This window comes from Lithobates pipiens, unplaced genomic scaffold, assembly GCF_037356315.1.
Source record: "Lithobates pipiens isolate NorthernLeopardFrog02 unplaced genomic scaffold, aLitPip1_a1.2 Scaffold_30, whole genome shotgun sequence".
NCBI classification, from domain to species: domain Eukaryota; kingdom Metazoa; phylum Chordata; class Amphibia; order Anura; family Ranidae; genus Lithobates; species Lithobates pipiens.
The window spans coordinates 170,455,728-170,472,832 of record NW_027507791.1 but is presented as its reverse complement, the minus strand read 5'-3'; the positions used below and the strand labels follow the sequence as shown (position 1 = coordinate 170,472,832).

The 17,105-nt window shown below is 50.8% G+C and overlaps 4 pseudogenes; all 4 read left to right on the top strand.

The window, feature by feature from the left end:
- Positions 1 to 597: 597 nt before the first annotated feature.
- Positions 598 to 716, top strand: LOC143949986 (5S ribosomal RNA; annotated as a pseudogene).
- Positions 717 to 1,410: 694 nt separating this feature from the next.
- On the top strand, positions 1,411 to 1,529 carry LOC143949269 (5S ribosomal RNA; annotated as a pseudogene).
- A 3,274-nt stretch (positions 1,530 to 4,803) lies between these two features.
- On the top strand, positions 4,804 to 4,922 carry LOC143947600 (5S ribosomal RNA; annotated as a pseudogene).
- Positions 4,923 to 5,025: 103 nt separating this feature from the next.
- On the top strand, positions 5,026 to 5,144 carry LOC143947874 (5S ribosomal RNA; annotated as a pseudogene).
- Positions 5,145 to 17,105: the final 11,961 nt, after the last annotated feature.

Here is a 17,105-nt window from a genome sequence, read left to right as displayed (position 1 = left end):
GTGCTAGGTTCCCAAGCAGTAAAGGCACTGTCCCTGCCTATAGTCCTCTTTCCCTGACCACCGCAACACACTATACAAGGCCGCCGCGCTGGCGGCCTTATATAGTGTGGGGTGTGTACTAAACCCCCTGAGCTATAATTGGCCACAGGAATCCTGCCTGTGGTGAATTGTGGCTCTCTTCACATCTGTTCTTATTATATAGAACCTATTATGCTCCTCGTAAACTTTTTCAGTTTGGCCGAACGGCCGGACGCAAGTTGCCCCCGGTGCGGGAACATGGGGGGAGACATGATGCACATGTTTTGGAGATGCCCGAAGTTGATCCACTACTGGACAGAGGTGACAGGAACCATTGATCGGGTGGTTGGAACCTCCACCAGGATGGAGGCGAAGTATTGTCTCCTGGGATTAGTTGAAGGAGTTGGAAACCCGGGAAGTAGCCAGATGGCAGTTCTGAGATGCCTATTTCAGGCAAGGAAACTGATTGCTCAACCCTGCTTAGCCTCCAATGTTGGCAATGACTTGGTTTTTTTCGCTTGTTTCCCAAGATGACCATGTTGGCGTTTGTCAAGATGGTTGAGAGTGCCTGAAGAGATCGCCTATGGCCCCATCACGTTGAAAGTGCCTGATCTTGTCTGATCTCGGAGGCTAAGCATTGTCGGGCCTGATTAGTAACTGGATGGGAGACCAACTGGGAATACCAGGTGCCGAAGGATTATTTTTATGTTGTTGGCGTTGACATGGTTTATTTTTTCCGCTTGTTTCCCAAGGTGATCATCTTGGCATTTGTCAAGAGGGCTGAGAGAGCCCAAAGAAATCTCCTACGGCCACATCCCCCTGAAAGCGCCCGATCTCATCTGATCTCAGAGGCTAAGCAGGGTCCGGCCTGGATAGTACCTAATTAAAGGTGCCGTAGGAATCTTTTTATATTAATGGCTTTGACCTGTTTTTCTTTCGCTTGTTTCCCAAGGTGACCATTTTAGCATCAGTCAAGAGTTTTGAGTATGTCCCAAAGCGTTCGCCTGAGGTCACATCACCCTGAAAGCGCCCAATCTCAGAGGCTAAGCAGGGTCTGGGTCAGATGGGAGACCGGCAGGGTCTATGTTGTTGGCGTTGACCTTTTTTTTTTCACTTGTTTCCCAAGATAACCATCTTGGTATTTGTCAAGAGGGTTGAGAGTGTCTAAATAGAACACATATGGCCACATCACCCTGAAAGCGCACAATCTCATTGATCTCGGAGGCCTAGCAGTGTACGGCCTGGTTAATACCTGTATGGGAGACCATCTGTGAATACCAGGTGCCGTAGGCTTCTTTTTATGTTGTTGGCGTTTACCTGTTTATTTTCGCTTGTTTCCCAAGGTGACCATCTTGGCGCTTAACAAGAGGGTTAAGAGTGCCCAAAGAGATCACCTGCGGCCCCATCACCCTGAAAGCGCCCAATCTCATCTGATCTCAGAGGCTAAACAGTGTCGGGCCTGGTTAGTACCTGGATGGGAGACCGCCTGGAAATACCAGGTGCCATAGGCTTCTTTTTTTGTTGTTGGCTTTGACCTGTTTTTTTTCCCTTGTTTCCCAAGGTGACCATCTTGGCATTTGTCAAGAGGGTTGAGAGTGCACAAAGAAAATTGCCTATGGGCACAACACCCTGAAAGCGCCCAATCTCGTTTGGTCTCAGAGGCTAAGCAGGGTTGGGCCTGGTTTGTACCTGGATGGGAGACCGCCTGGGTTTTCCAGATGCCGCAGGCTTCTTTTTATGTTGTTGGCGTTGACTTGTTTTTTTTGTTTGTTTCCCAAGGTGACCATCTTGGCGTTTGTCAAGAGGGTTGAGCGTGCATTTGATCTCAGAGGCTATGCAGGGTTGGGACATGGTTAGTACCTGTATGGGAGACCGCCTGGGATTTCTCAATGCCATAGGCTTTAGTTTTAAGCTGTTGGCATTGACTTATTTTTTTTATTTTTATTATTCTTTTATTAAGTAGAACAACATAAATATAACAGTCAACCATACAGCATGACCCAGGGTCACAATTACATGCTAACAAAAAATAGGCAGCCAAATAACTCTGGGTTCTCAGAGGGGAGTCCTACAGTTTCATGCAGAAAATAGAGAAACCCCACCTCCGACATGTAGTACAGTATAACTAGTGCAGCTCCGTTCGGACAAATGTAATCATGGAGAACAACTGGGACCACAGCGAGCCAGCTTATCATGACCTACGTGAACCAGAGTAAAATATGAGCCGGTCATGTCCAGAACCCTGGGGTTCTTCTGGGTCCTGAAGGCTAGTAAGGAGACAAGGCATAGTTAAAGGGAGGACGGGGGAAGAAGAGAGTGCAAAGACGGAGAGAGAGGAGGTGGGGGGATGGCGGCAGGGAAAAAAAGAAAAATAAAGACAAAAAGGGAGGGGGGAATGCCACCCAGGGCAGACATGGCCTACGTAGGTAAACGTTAGATGTTCAGTCGTTTTCTGGGACGGGGGCACTGCTCACCTCCCGAATGTAGTCTCGAGTACCAGTAAAATACCTCCAGGGCCTCCATGTAACACTAAATGCCTCTTCAGTGTTGTGAAGGGTGGCGGTCAATTCTTCCATCCGGAGAATATGATTGACTTTGGAATACCACAGCACCTTGGATGGGGGCTGAGGCTGCCTCCACAGTGCGGGAATGCAGGCCCGGGCGGCATTCAGGAGTTGCATCGTGAGGTTTTTTTTGTATTTTCGAACAGGCTGTTCGGTCAAGTGTAGAAGGCACGCTACTGGGAACCCAAAAGTTCCTCAAGGTCGGGCATGCCCAGAAAAGGTGTCCCATGGTCCCCATATCTGAATTTCACCTCCAACAAACATCCGGGATCGATCTATCCATTTTATTCAGAAGGTATGGGACTCTATACCAGCGTGAGACTATCTTGTATCTTGATATTGGTTTGCGATGGAAGCTTTATGTACTAAGGTCAGGATCTTCCCTATCTGTTGTGAGGTAAATGTGATGCCTAAGTCCCTCTCCCATTTGTGGATAAATGGTGGGGTCGACTCCTCCTCCTGACTACTCAATAGGTTGTACAGGAGGGAGAGGGTGTGTCGCACAGGTTCCCTTTTGTGACAGATGGATTTATAGGGTGTCAGGTCTCTAGGAGTGTAGGGGGCCCTTTGTATGGCCAGAAGAAAGTGACGAAGTTGATAAGGACTAAACAAGTCAAGCGGAGGGTCAGAAAGCTCGGCGACAGTTTGCGTGGTCGGGAGCCCTCCCGTGGGCCACACCTCTCCCAGACGCTGTTTCCCCACCACTGTCAACTGTCGCAGTTTCTTGTTGGTAAATCCCGGTGGGAAGTCTGGATTACCTATAACCGGAGTCATTGGTGATGGCAGGGGAGCAATGTGTGTGCAGCGGAACAACCTCCGCTCAACAGCCAACGTAGCTCCCACTACGGGGTGACCTCTGAGGTCTTTTGGTAGGGAGGACAGGAGCCACGGGGAGGTCAATAGGAGAATGGAACCATCCTCAATCTCCATCTCCACCCACTGCTTGTGTGGGCCATTACAATGCCAATCAACGACTCTCGCTAGCAGAGTCACTCTGTAGTATTGTCTGAGATCTGGGAGACCCAGACCCCCCTTGTCCTTTGGTCTGGCAAGCAATTGCAAACGGGCTCTGGGCGGTTTGCGCGCCCAAATAAAGTCCCGGAGCAGCACCTGCAGTTGTCTGAAAAAAATTGGGGGTAACCGGATCGGTAATGTCTGGAACATGTATAAGATCCGAGGGAGGGCCATCATTTTGAATGCATTACAGCGCCCGAACCAGGTCAGTGTTAAAGCATGCCAGTTTCCCAAATCAGATTTCAGTCTATCCAGGAGAGGGACAAAATTAAGCAGGTACAATTGCGCTAAATCCGCTGCGATGTCAACGCCCAAGTAACGTATAGATTTTTCAGCCCAGTAGAATGGAAAAGCGGACCGGAGCCTCTTGGCCTCACCATCCGGGACCGATATATTCAATACAGCCGACTTGGCGCAATTGTTTTTATAGTTTGATAGGCTGCCGTGTCGCTGTAGAGACGCAAGTATTTTGGGAAGCAAAATGTGTGGATTGGAGACGGAAAAAATTAGATCGTCAGCGTACGCCGCAATTTTGTGGTGTGCCGAGGGTTTGGATATGCCAGTAATATTCGGGTCATTCCGAACGTGACACATAAGTGGTTCCAGTGTCAGAATTAAAATTAGGGGAGACAGAGGGCACCCCTGCCTTGTCCCATTAGTGATGGGGAAAGAGTCCGAGCACCCCTCGGTCACCCGTACCGCTGCCGACGGCGTGGAGTAAAGCGACATTACCCAGCTCATCATGTTGGGGCTAAGACCTATATGTTCCAGGGTGGCCTGCATAAAGTGCCAGGCCACCCTGTCAAAGGCCTTCTCCGCGTCCGTTGACAACATAAGCAAGGGCCTTCCCTGTACATGCGCCGCATGGATTAAATTGAGGACTCGGGCCGTATTGTCTCTAGCTTCCGACTTATTTATATTTTTTTGCTTGTTTCCCAAGGTGACCATCTTGGCGTTTGTCAAGAGGGTTGAAAGTGCCTGAAGAGATTGCCTGCGGGCACATCACCCTGAAAGCACCCGATCTCGTTTGATGTTGGAGGCTAATAGAGTCGGGCCTTGTTAGTACCTGGATGGGAGACCGCCTGGGAATACCAGGTGTCGTAGACTTCTTTTTATGTTGTTGGCGTTGACCTGTTTTTTTTTCGCTTATTTCCCAAAGTGACCATCTTGGTGTTTGTCAAGAGGGTTGAGAGTGCCTGAAGAGATTGCCTATGGCCACATCACTCTGAAAGCACCCAATCTCATCTGATCTTGGAGGCTAAGAAGAGTCGGGCCTGGTTAGTACCTGGATGGGAGACCACCTGGGATTACCAGTTATTGTAGGCTTCTTTTTATGTTGTTGGCGTTGATTCGTTTTCTTTTTTTTGCTTGTTTCCCAAGGTGACCATCTTGGCATTTGTCAAGAGGGTTGAGAGTGCCCGAAGAGATCACATATGGCCCCATCACCCTGAAAACGCCCAATCTCGTCTGATCTCGGATGCTAAACAGTGTCGGGCCTGGTTAGTACCTGGATGGGCGACCGCCTGGGAATACCAGGTGCCATAGGCTTCTGTTTTTTTTATTTTTTATTTAGTAGTATGCGACATACAATGCAAAGGCAACTTCACAGAATGTGTGATACAAATAGTTACAAACAAATGATCATATTGCATGGATATCAGAGCTAATGGTAAGAAGTCTGAGGAGAATAGCACGTGTACAGCTTTGCGGTCATATCAAGATGAGATTAAAGCTCCATCTCGTTGGGATCCTCTACCACTTAAAATATTATTGATACTAGCCCTGCTACCCTCGAAGAGTTTAGATATCCATAGATAGGGGAAGAGTATTGTGTAGTAGTCAAATGGGGTCGGAACATACCATTTTCTTTTCCCTTTTTTGAGTTAAGAAGGGAAATAGTAGAACTGAAAGGAGGGAGAAGGGGAAAGAGAAGATTGGGGAAGGAAATGGCAGAAAAGGAAAAGAAGGGGTAAGGGGGTGTCGTGGGTAGAGTGGATAGGGTGGGGTCCCCTCCCAGGGAGCAAGAGACGCCCTCGGCTGGGTAGGGTCCCCTCCCAGGGAGCAAGAGACGCCCTCGGCTCACCAGCTCATCAGCTGTCCAACGTTTGGAACAGCGATCTCCAACGATCACCATGAGCTTACTATGTCTCGCGGAGGTATTCCTCCGAAAAGCGAAACTGTGTCCAGTAGAACCATCTGTTCCCATGCTCCTCCGTTTTATCCCTCATTGTGGCAGTCAGGTCTTCCATTCGTTCAATATCATTTACCCTTGCGAACCACTGGGTCACCATTGGAGCAGATTGCTCTTTCCACGACTTGGGATGCAGGCCCTAGCTGCATTGAGGAGATGTTTATGATAACGCTTATGATAACGCTTTCTCGACATAGGAGTTAGATTGAGAAGAACTGCTGCGGGATCATTGGCTAAGGAAATGTCTGTGAACTTGTGGATGAGTCTCAGGACAGGCTGCCAGAATGTTTGTAATTTAGGGCATTCCCAGAAAATGTGGAGAATGGTGCCAGTCTGTTGCCCACAGTGACAGCAGAGGTCAGATTGACCGGGGAATATTTTGGCCAACACCACCGGTGTACGATACCAGCGTGTGATCAGCTTATATGAGATCTCCTGATATTTACTGCAGAGTGACGACTTATGGGCGAAAAAGAGTATTCTGTCCTTCTGTGGTTTGGAGAATGTAGTTTGTAAGTCCCTTTTCCATTTAGCTAGGAAGGGTGGATCCGTGGAGGATTGTGCGTCTGTCAGGATTTGGTAGGACCTAGAGAGGGAACCACGAATTGGGCCATCATCCAGGCAAAGTTCCTCGAAGGGGTGGAATTGTCTAGAGAAGAACGAATGGTTAGGTAGTGATCCGAGGAAATGGATTAGCTGTCTAGCTCTCCAGCTATCCGATGCAACAGGTACTTGCTCTAGCAGTATGGTCCCCGTGGGAATCAAGCCCGTGGGTCCAAGAAATAGGGCTGCTCTCAGAAGCCCTTTCGGGCTTGCCTGGTAAAGGCCTGGTCAGACAGGCCCGGAGGGAATCTAGGATGTCCAATAATTGGGGTCATAGGAGAAGGGAAGTTAGTCAGGTGGGAAAGGTGAAAAAAACTATCCATCTCGGCGAGTGAGGGGCCAATTAACGGGTGAGTAGTCACACAGGGCTCCAATGGCCTCCCCGCCCAAGGCAGACCAGCCAGTGGAACCCGTGCCATCTCCTGCTCTAGCTTGACCCATAGCTTCAGTTCCCCATGCCGGTGTCTTATCACATATGGTCCCCCATCGGATAGTGTCCGCTGTGTACTGCGCATGCGCAGTACACAGCAACACAGATTCCGAAAATTGCCGAGCATGAACGGCGCCTGCGCACTGAGTCCAGGTTCTATCCCCACTATCCAAGTGGACATAGAGTAAGAATATAAAAGAGCCGAGCGCAGCGAGGCCGAGCCCGAAGCGTGGCGAGCGAAGCTCACCTGCGAGGGGCCCTCTAATATTCACAACCCTATGTCCGCTTGGATGGTGGGGCTACCACCTCCACTCACCGCGCAGGCACCGTTCAGCTTCGGAGATTTTCCGAAGCTTCGTCTGCTCCGTACTGCGCATGCGCAGTACGGTGCGGACACTATATCATGGCCGGACAGTATATGGCAGAACACCGGCACCAGTCAACCACCGGTGTCATGTGCGTCGCTGTGTAATATAGAGCAGGGTCCGGGAAGCCAATACCTCCCCGCAATTTCGGTCGCAATAGCATTGCCCTACCAATACGCATATGTTTTCTGCGCCAGAGGAACTTGATAAAGATTGAGCGAACCGCATGAAAGAAAGTCTGGGGTATTTTGATAGGTAAGGCTTGTAGTAGATACAGAAGTCGTGGAATCGCGTTCATCTTCAACACATTACAGCATCCGAACCATGACAGAGCTAGTGGGTCCCATCTTTTAAGGTCCGCTGTAAGCCCATAGGCTTCTTTTTATGTTGTTGGCTTTGACCTGTTTTTTTTTTGATTGTTTCTCAAGGTGAGCATCTTGGCGTTTGTCAAGAGGGTTGGGCGTGTCTTGAGGAGAACGCTTACGGCCACATCAACCTGAAAGCACCCGATCTCGTCTGATTTCAGAGGCTAAGCAGCGTCAGGCCTGGTTAGTACCTGGATGGGAGACTCCCTGGGAAGACCAGGTGCCATAGAAGGATCTGGTCTGGTTAGTGTCTTGATTGGGAGATCGCCTGGGAATACTGGATGCCGTAGGCTTCTTTTTATGTTGTTGGCTTTGACCTGTTTTTTTTAGCTTGCTTCCCAAGGTGACCATCTTGGCCTTTGTCAAGAGGCTTCAGAGTGCCCAAAGAGAGTGCCTACGACCAAATCACTATACTATATATCTATATCTATAATAATAAATAATATTTTTAGTTATTATATATAAGATACTATATAGGTGATTTGGCCGTAGGCACTCTCTTCGGGCACTCTGAAGCCTCTTGACAAAGGCCAAGATGGTCACCTTGGGAAACAAGCTAAAAAAAACAGGTCAAAGCCAACAACATAAAAAGAAGCCTACGGCATCCAGTATTCCCAGGCGATCTCCCAATCAAGACACTAACCAGGGGGGCGTGGCCTAGGCATGAAGGAGTGAGGACACTCTTTTCCGGAGCTCCCGGTCCGTGACCCCTCCACACCCCTTTACCACAGTCTGGTCGCATATTTCGGCATCGCCGACATCCCCGCGCTTCGGCGGAACACAGCCAGCCGAGCGGGGTCCGCCGCTGCTGCCATGGACAGGTACTTGGTCCCGCTGCAGCCTCCGGCCTCCACGCCGGATCCAGCCAAGATGGCGCCCGCGGCCTCCGGCGCTCCAGGCACAGAGGGAAGGTGAGCAGACTGCTATGCAGGGACACGACATGCCCCCGTTCTCCCCGCCTAGTGACTTGTCCCCGTGTCTCCCACGCTCACTGTCCATGGCCTCGCTTGACAGCCCGGACCATAGCGGCCTGCCACCCTGGTTCCCTCACAACTCCCAACTGTCCCAGAGACCCTCCCGCAGTGGAAGCCTCATCCCAGGACCGAATGGCCAGGCTGCTCTCGCCTCAGACACACAGGGGGACCCACCGCTGCCACCAGCACCGGCATTATTGGGGGACAAGGCCATCCTAGCTTTACTCCAAAACCTTCCCACTAAAGCAGACTTTAGCTGTATGGCAGCCAGGATTGAAACGACCTTGCGACATGAAATCGCAGGGGTCAAACGTGACGTGTCGGCTACGAACGAGCGGGTGACCACCCTGGCATCGGATGTGACCTCCCTGACCACTGATGTTTCTGGCCTGCAAGCCGCACATGATACCCTTGCTGACAGAGTGGCACAGTTGCAACTCCTAGTGGATGACCTTGAGAATCGCAACCGCAGACGCAACATCAGGATCAGAGACTTGCCCGAAGCCACTGGCCAGGCAGACCTCAAAGCCACAGTTACAGCTATATTTAACGCCTGTCTGGACCGCGCTGCTGACACAGTAATAGCCATTGATAGAGTCCACAGGACCCTGGGCCCCAGGAGCCCCACAGAGAACCGGCCACGTGACGTTTTATGCTGTCTCCACAATTACTCAGTTAGGGAGGATGTCCTGCAAGCGTCGTGGCGCAAAGGCAGCATTGATTTTGACGGGGCCCAAGTCACCCTTCTGCCAGATGTATCCCGCAAGACCTTCCAGATGAGACGCTGTCTGCGACCCCTTCTGGAACACCTAACTGAACGGAGGATTCCATACAAGTGGGGCCATCCGTTTCACCTTATAGTGCGCAAAAATGGGAGGCCCCTTGCGCTACGACACCCTTCGGAGGTCCCGTCCTTTCTGGAGGCTTTGGGCCTGCCCTCGGTTCAGGTCCCCGACTGGTTGGCTCCTGTTGTCCCCCAGGGAGCAGTGGCCCCGACGAACAACCCCTCAACCAGGCCACAGAGAGTGAGACGCCACCATCGATCCCAACGTCAGAGATCGCAGGCCCCTCAAGATCGTGAACCCTGAGAGAGTACAGTAATTTTCCGTTATTCCTGTGTTATACCCTTTTTTTTTTTGTTTTCTTTTTCTCTACCAACATAGACGGCTGGAGTATCCAGCTTTGTGTTGTTTACCATGCCACGGGCCATTGTTCCCAGCGCCCCCGCTAGGGGAGAGGAAGGACATTGGAAGAACAGAGTTGGACACTGCACTTCCTGGACGAAGCCCTGAGTTATTGGCGGTACTGTTCACCATTCTCGTTACTGTTTATCTACACTTGCCCTAGTCTCGGCGCTCTTTGTGTTTTTGGACTGCCTGGTGGTGCCCCCCGGGTGCCCCTGGGCGGCGTTCCCGCTCCCTCCCCCTCTCCTCCCCCCCCCTTTTTTCCATTTTTTTTTGGGGGGGGGGGGGGGGGGCGGGTGCCTGGGTGATATAAAGTTATCTATACTCTGTGTTGAAAAGTTTAATATGTTGGTCTAATTATGCACTGTTCTACTGTTGTTAACTGCCCGATACCTGCTGCAGTGATGTTCTATAATGCGTTTGATGTCGTAGTTAAGATGCCAAAGAAGCTCCGTGCATGCCCGATTGCGACTGCATGGACCATGGGATGCTGGAGGGGTACTGCACCGATGAGTTCCTCCCTCTGCAGTGCCTTACCTCTTCCCCCACTAGGCCCCTCTGCCCTAACCGGCAGGTTCTCTCTGATAGGAGCTTTAGCAATTCCCCGATCTATCCCCACCCCTCCTACCCTCCTCCTCCCTACTAACTCCGGACCTTCTCCGCTTTGTTACTGCTTTTCCTTTTTCTCCTCCTCTTCCTCTGTGCTTGAACTCTATATCTACTACTGACTCCGGTGGAGACCGCCGGCCGGGTACCACTGCCGTCATGGCCCTGAAGCTGGTTTCCTGGAATGTGAAAGGGCTGAATGTACCTGAAAAAAGGTCCAGCTGCCTAACAGAATTGTGGCGGATGAAGCCCCAAATAGTTTTCCTCCAGGAGACCCATTTCAGGACAGACCAAATACCACGGCTTTATAGTAAGCACTTCCCCCTGGCCCACCACAGCACGTCCCCTACTTCCAAATCGAGAGGAGTGTGTGTTCTTCTTGCTAAAAACTTGCCGTGGCGCCTGTTAGCTGTCCAAGCCGATAGTGAAGGGAGATATCTCTTCATTAAGGGAACTCTCCACTCGCAAACTTTTACTCTTGCCAACCTATACATGCCGAATGTGGACTAGCTGCCGGCCTAAGAAGCATGCTTGGATGCCCTGGCTGCATTCTCGGAGGGTACTTTGATCGTTGGGGGGGACTTTAACCTCACCTTGGACCCCCGCAGAGACTCATCATCGGGCACCTCTGCGATTTCTGCGAGAACGCGTTCACACATAAGAGACCTGCTACACTCCCACCGACTGATCGATGTGTGGCGTACGCTTCACCCACAGGATAGGGACTATACATTCTTTTTCACCGCTCATGGTTCTTACTCACGTATAGATATGTTTTTAGTCACCCACAATGCTATCCCGGCAGTCACAGACGCTCAGATAGGCCACATAGCCCTGTCTGACCATGCCCCGATTTCTTTGATGCTGAAGCTACAACAGGAGTCGCGTGGTCAGTCCTGGTGGAGACTGAACGAGTCTCTCCTGAAGGACCCTGAGACCCACGCAGACCTGCTTAGGGAATTAGAAAGTTACTTTGATCATAACCGTGATTCTGTTTCCAACCCCCTCATGTTATGGGCGGCTCATAAATGCTACATTAGGGGCATTCTTATTAAACATGGTCATAGACTCAAAGTGGCCAAAACTGAGGCTCTCTCCAAACTTATTGCCAAGTTGCATGCGTGTGAACAACGACACAAATCCCAGCCGACTGCTGCGCTGGAGGTGGAGGTGAGAGATCTTAGAGAACAAATTAGAGATTTCTCTCTCTTTCAGGCTAGAACCAGACTCATGTGGGTTCGCAGGACGTATTATGAATATGGAGACAGGTGTAGTAGGTCCCTAGCGAACTCCCTGCGTGCCCAACGCAACGCGTCCTTCATTCCAACCATAACCTCCCCTTCGGGTGCCAAGCTTGATGATTCACGGGAGATAGCGGAGTGTTTCCGATCTTTCTATGAAGCCCTTTATAACTTGCACCCCCGGGACTCAGGAGACGCCCTCCAGGCCGGCACAGCGGCCATTGACGAGTACCTAGCTTCGGCAAACCTCCCGTCGCTGACACAGGAAGAGATAGAGCTTCTCTCGCAACCTATCTCCCCGGAGGAATTGTCGGCAGCGTTAAGAGACTCACCCAAGGGCAAGGCACCAGGCCCAGATGGGTTTATGGTCCCTTATTATAAGGCCTTCCTCTCCCTCTTGTCCATGCCGTTTGTGTCAGCTTTTAACGCCCTATTGGAGGGCCAGACCTTTCCACCGGAGCTGTTGCAGGCAAGCATCTCGGTCATACTCAAGCCGGAGAAGGATCCGCTTCTCTGTGCGAACTACAGGCCCATCTTCTTATTAAACAGCGACCTTAAGCTCTTCACTAAGATACTGGCGGAGCGGTTGGCGCCCATTCTCCAACGCCTGATACCTCTGGATCAGGTGGGGTTTATTCGTAACAGGGAAGCCCGAGACAACACTACCAGGACAATCAATGTTATAGAACGCGTCAGACGCCTTAAACTACCGATTATGTTGCTCTCTGTGGACGCAGAAAAAGCGTTTGACAGGGTGAGCTGGCCTTTTTTGCTAGCCACCCTGCGAAGCTTGGGTGTACCCCCCCATGCTTTCATGGGTTACAGCTCTTTACTCGTCACCGACGGCGATGGTTAGGGTCAATGGGTTTGCCTCGTCGCGTTTCACTATTGGCAATGGAACGAGGCAGGGATGCCCGTTGTCCCCCCTTTTGTTTGTCCTATCGCTTGAACCCTTGCTGCACCACATCAGGCAGAACATAGACATCAAGGGACTGGACACCCCCTCACACCACCATAAGGTCGCAGCCTTTGCAGATGACCTCTTGTTCTATGTCTCGGAGCCTCACATTACATTGCCGAATCTCTTAGCGGAAATAAGACGATATGGCACCCTGTCAAATTTTAAAATTAACTTACAGAAATCGGAAGCACTCAACGTCTCCCTGTCTACCAACGCCCAGACGAGTCTAAGCACTAATTTTCCCTTTCGTTGGGCAACTGGGGCTATACAATATCTGGGTACCAAGGTTCCCCCGGACCCACATCTGATTTTCCAATTGAATTTCCAGCCGCTTCTAAAAATTTTTGCCGTAGATCTAGAGAGGTGGTCAAAGTTGGCAACCTCTTGGTTTGGGAGATGCAATGTGCTCAAAATGAATGTAATGCCCAGACTCTTGTACCTATTACAAGCCTTACCGATAAAAATCCCCCAATCATTTTTTAAAGCCATGCGCTCCATCTTTATTCGATACGTATGGCAGGGCAGGCCTCCAAGACTCAGCCGAACATTACTGCTCAGATCAAAAGACAAGGGAGGGATTGGCCTCCCAGATCCGGCATGGTACTATACGGCGGTGCACATGAACAGAGTAGTTGACTGGTGCAGACACCTGAAGGATAAGCTGTGGGTTCGTCTGGAGCGTGAATCCGTACCATTTCCAGGTTTGCCCTGGAGTGGACCGGGCTGGTCGGGAGCGACGCAGGCACACCCACTCATTGAGCCAATGTTACAAGAGCTAGACAGATATTTTACCCTGATGGGCGTGCCCAGTTTCCCTTCGCCCATGACTCCTATTATTGGACACCCACGCTTTGAACCCGGCATGACGGAAAAGTCTTTCCGCCTCGAACCTGACCGGGACCTTGTGCGGGCCTCTTCTTTTCTTGGCCCTAGGACGTGGACAGCGGTCTCCACTATGTACGAGGCGTTAGCAACCACTGCCCTGGGACAGTGAAAGCTTGCCCAACTCTCCCACTTCTTGAAATCTTTGCCAAACAGTGGCGAATTCCGCAGACCCCTAACATCGTTTGAGGAGGTATGCTCAGGAGAGGGACCGACCCGAGGGTCTCTTTCCCTGTCATATCGCATCCTACTTGACCAACTCTCCCAGGGTAACCTGGTGTTCGTGGAAAAATGGGAGCGAGACCTGCATATCCGGCTCTCGCCAGACCAGAAGAACCGCGCGCTTCTTTTTGCGCACAAGTCATCCCTATGTAGTAAATACCAGGAAATAGCTTATAAAATTTTGACCCGATGGTACAGGACCCCCACTGTCCTGGCGGCTATGTTTCCCGGTCACAGCCCTTTGTGCTGGAGATGCGGTGATCAAGCCGGCACGTTACTACATATCTTCTGGGAATGCCCTCAACTGGCCCATTTCTGGAGACAGGTTCTCAATATCATTTATGACCTCACGGCTATTGATCTCCAGAACAACCCAGCTGCGATCTTCCTCAATCTGACCCCACTCTCGAGCAAGAAGTACCATAAATCTCTCTTAAAACATCTTCTGAGTGGGGCCAGGGCATGTATACCTAGCATGTGGAAACGGCAGGCCGCTCCACTGGTGTCTCACTGGTTTGCAAGAGTTTGCGACATCTACCGTATGGAACAGCTCACATCAGCGTTAGGCGACAGGGAGGAAGAGCACACTGCTCGTTGGTTGTCGTTGGTTGTCTTGGAGCCCCCCATCCCCTTCTCCTGCCCATTTGCTCCCCCCTCTTTCCCTACCCCCTAACTCCCAAGTATAATTAAAATACATGGTGATTGCAAGGATCTTTTCGTTTTGTTCCCTCGATTTCCCAGCCAGGGGTTGGCGGCCCTCGGGGTGGTCCCGGCTGAGCTCTTTGACCAATAGAATGAAGGTGACCGATGTTAGAGGCCCCTCAATCTGGGCCTTGAGGGGGATCGCCCCGCGGAAAGCCCTGGTTTATAAGTAGACACTGGGGTGCCAGATCATTAGAGTTGGATAATGTGGTGGCCTAGCCACGGCTGGGGCTGCTGCTGACATAAGTTGTTAGGTTTCCCCCGGTCCCCCACGAAGTATTAACTATGTATTTTTGTTAACCTGGAAAACTGAGGGATCTATGTCTTTTAAAGTTTGTCTCTGTATTACCTGCAATCCGTAAATAAAGAATAAAAAAAAAAAAAAGACACTAACCAGACCAGACCAGATCCTTCTATGGCACCTGGTCTTCCCAGGGAGTCTCCCATCCAGGTACTAACCAGGCCTGACGCTGCTTAGCCTCTGAAATCAGACGACATCGGGTGCTTTCAGGTTGATGTGGCCGTAAGCGTTCTCTTCAAGACACGCCCAACCCTCTTGACAAACGCCAAGATGGTCGCCTTGAGAAACAAGCAAAAAACAACATAAAAAGAAGCCTATGGGCTTACAGCGGACCTTAAAAGATGGGACCCACTAGCTCTGTCATGGTTCGGACGCTGTAATGTGTTGAAGATGAACGCGATGCCACGACTTCTGTATCTACTACAAGCCTTACCTATCAAAATACCCCAGACTTTCTTTCATGCGGTTCGCTCAATCTTTATCAAGTTCCTCTGGCGCGGAAAACATAAGCGTATTGGTAGGACAATGCTATTGCGACCGAAATTGCGGGGAGGTAATGGCTTCCCGGACCCTGCTCTATATTACACAGCGACGCACATGACACCGGTGGTTGACTGGTGCCGGTGTTCTGCCATATACTGTCCGGCCATGATATAGTGTCCGCGCCGTACTGCGCATACGCAGTACGGAGCAGACGAAGCTTCGGAAAATCTCCGAAGCTGAACGGCGCCTGCGCGGTGAGTGGAGGTGGTAGCCCCACCATCCAAGCGGACATAGGGTTGTGAATATTAGAGGGTCCCTCGCAGGCGAGCTTTGCTCGCCACGCTTCGGGCTCGGCCTCGCTGCGCTCGCCTCTTTTATATTCTTACTCTATGTCCACTTGGATAGTGGGGATAGAACCTGGACTCAGTGCGCAGGCGCCGTTCATGCTCCGCAATTTTCGGAATCTGTGTTGCTGTGTACTGCGCATGCGCAGTACACAGCAGACACTATCCGATGGGGGACCATATGTGATAAGACACCGGCATGGGGAACTGAAGCTATGGGTCAAGCTAGAGCAGGAGATGGCGCGGGTTCCACTGGCTGGTCTGCCTTGGGCGGGGAGGCCATTGGAGCCCTGTGTGACTACTCACCCGTTAATTGGCCCCTCGCTCGCCGAGATGGATAGTTTTTTTCACCTTTCCCACCTGACTAACTTCCCTTCTCCTATGACCCCAATTATTGGACATCCTAGATTCCCTCCGGGCCTGTCTGACCAGGCCTTTACCAGGCAAGCCTCGAAAGGGCTTCTGAGAGCAGCCCTATTTCTTGGACCCACGGGCTTGATTCCCGTGGGGACCATACTGCTAGAGCAAGTACCTGTTGCATTGGATAGCTGGAGAGCTAGACAGCTAATCCATTTCCTCGGATCACTACCTAACCATTCGTTCTTCTCTAGACAATTCCACCCCTTCGAGGAACTTTGCCTGGATGATGGCCCAATTCGTGGTTCCCTCTCTAGGTCCTACCAAATCCTGACAGACGCACAATCCTCAACGGATCCACCCTTCCTAGCTAAATGGAAAAGGGACTTACAAACTACATTCTCCAAACCACAGAAGGACAGAATACTCTTTTTCGCCCATAAGTCGTCACTCTGCAGTAAATATCAGGAGATCTCATATAAGCTGATCACACGCTGGTATCGTACACCGGTGGTGTTGGCCAAAATATTCCCCGGTCAATCTGACCGCTGCTGTCACTGTGGGCAACAGGCTGGCACCATTCTCCACATTTTCTGGGAATGCCCTAAATTACAAACATTCTGGCAGCCTGTCCTGAGACTCATCCACAAGTTCACAGACATTTCCTTAGCCAATGATCCCGCAGCAGTTCTTCTCAATCTAACTCCTATGTCGAGAAAGCGTTATCATAAGTCCTTACTTAAACATCTCCTCAATGCAGCTAGGGCCTGCATCCCAAGTCAGTGGAAAGAGCAATCTGCTCCAATGGTGACCCAGTGGTTCGCAAGGGTAAATGATATTGAACGAATGGAAGACCTGACTGCCACAATGAGGGATAAAACGGAGGAGCATGGGAACAGATGGTTCTACTGGACCCAGTTTCGCTTTTCGTAAGAATACCTCCGCGAGACATAGTAAGCTCATGGTGATCGTTGGAGATCGCTGTTCCAAACGTTGGACAGCTGATGAGCTGGTGAGCCGAGGGCGTCTCTTGCTCCCTGGGAGGGGACCCCACACTATCCACTCTACCCACGACACCCCCTTACCCCTTCTTTTCCTTTTCTGCCATTTCCTTCCCCAATCTTCTCTTTCCCCTTCTCCCTCCTTTCAGTTCTACTATTTCCCTTCTTAACTCAAAAAAGGGAAAAGAAAATGGTATGTTCCGACCCCATTTGACTACTACACAATACTCTTCCCCTATCTATGGATATCTAAACTCTTCGAGGGTAGCAGGGCTAGTATCAATAATATTTTAAGTG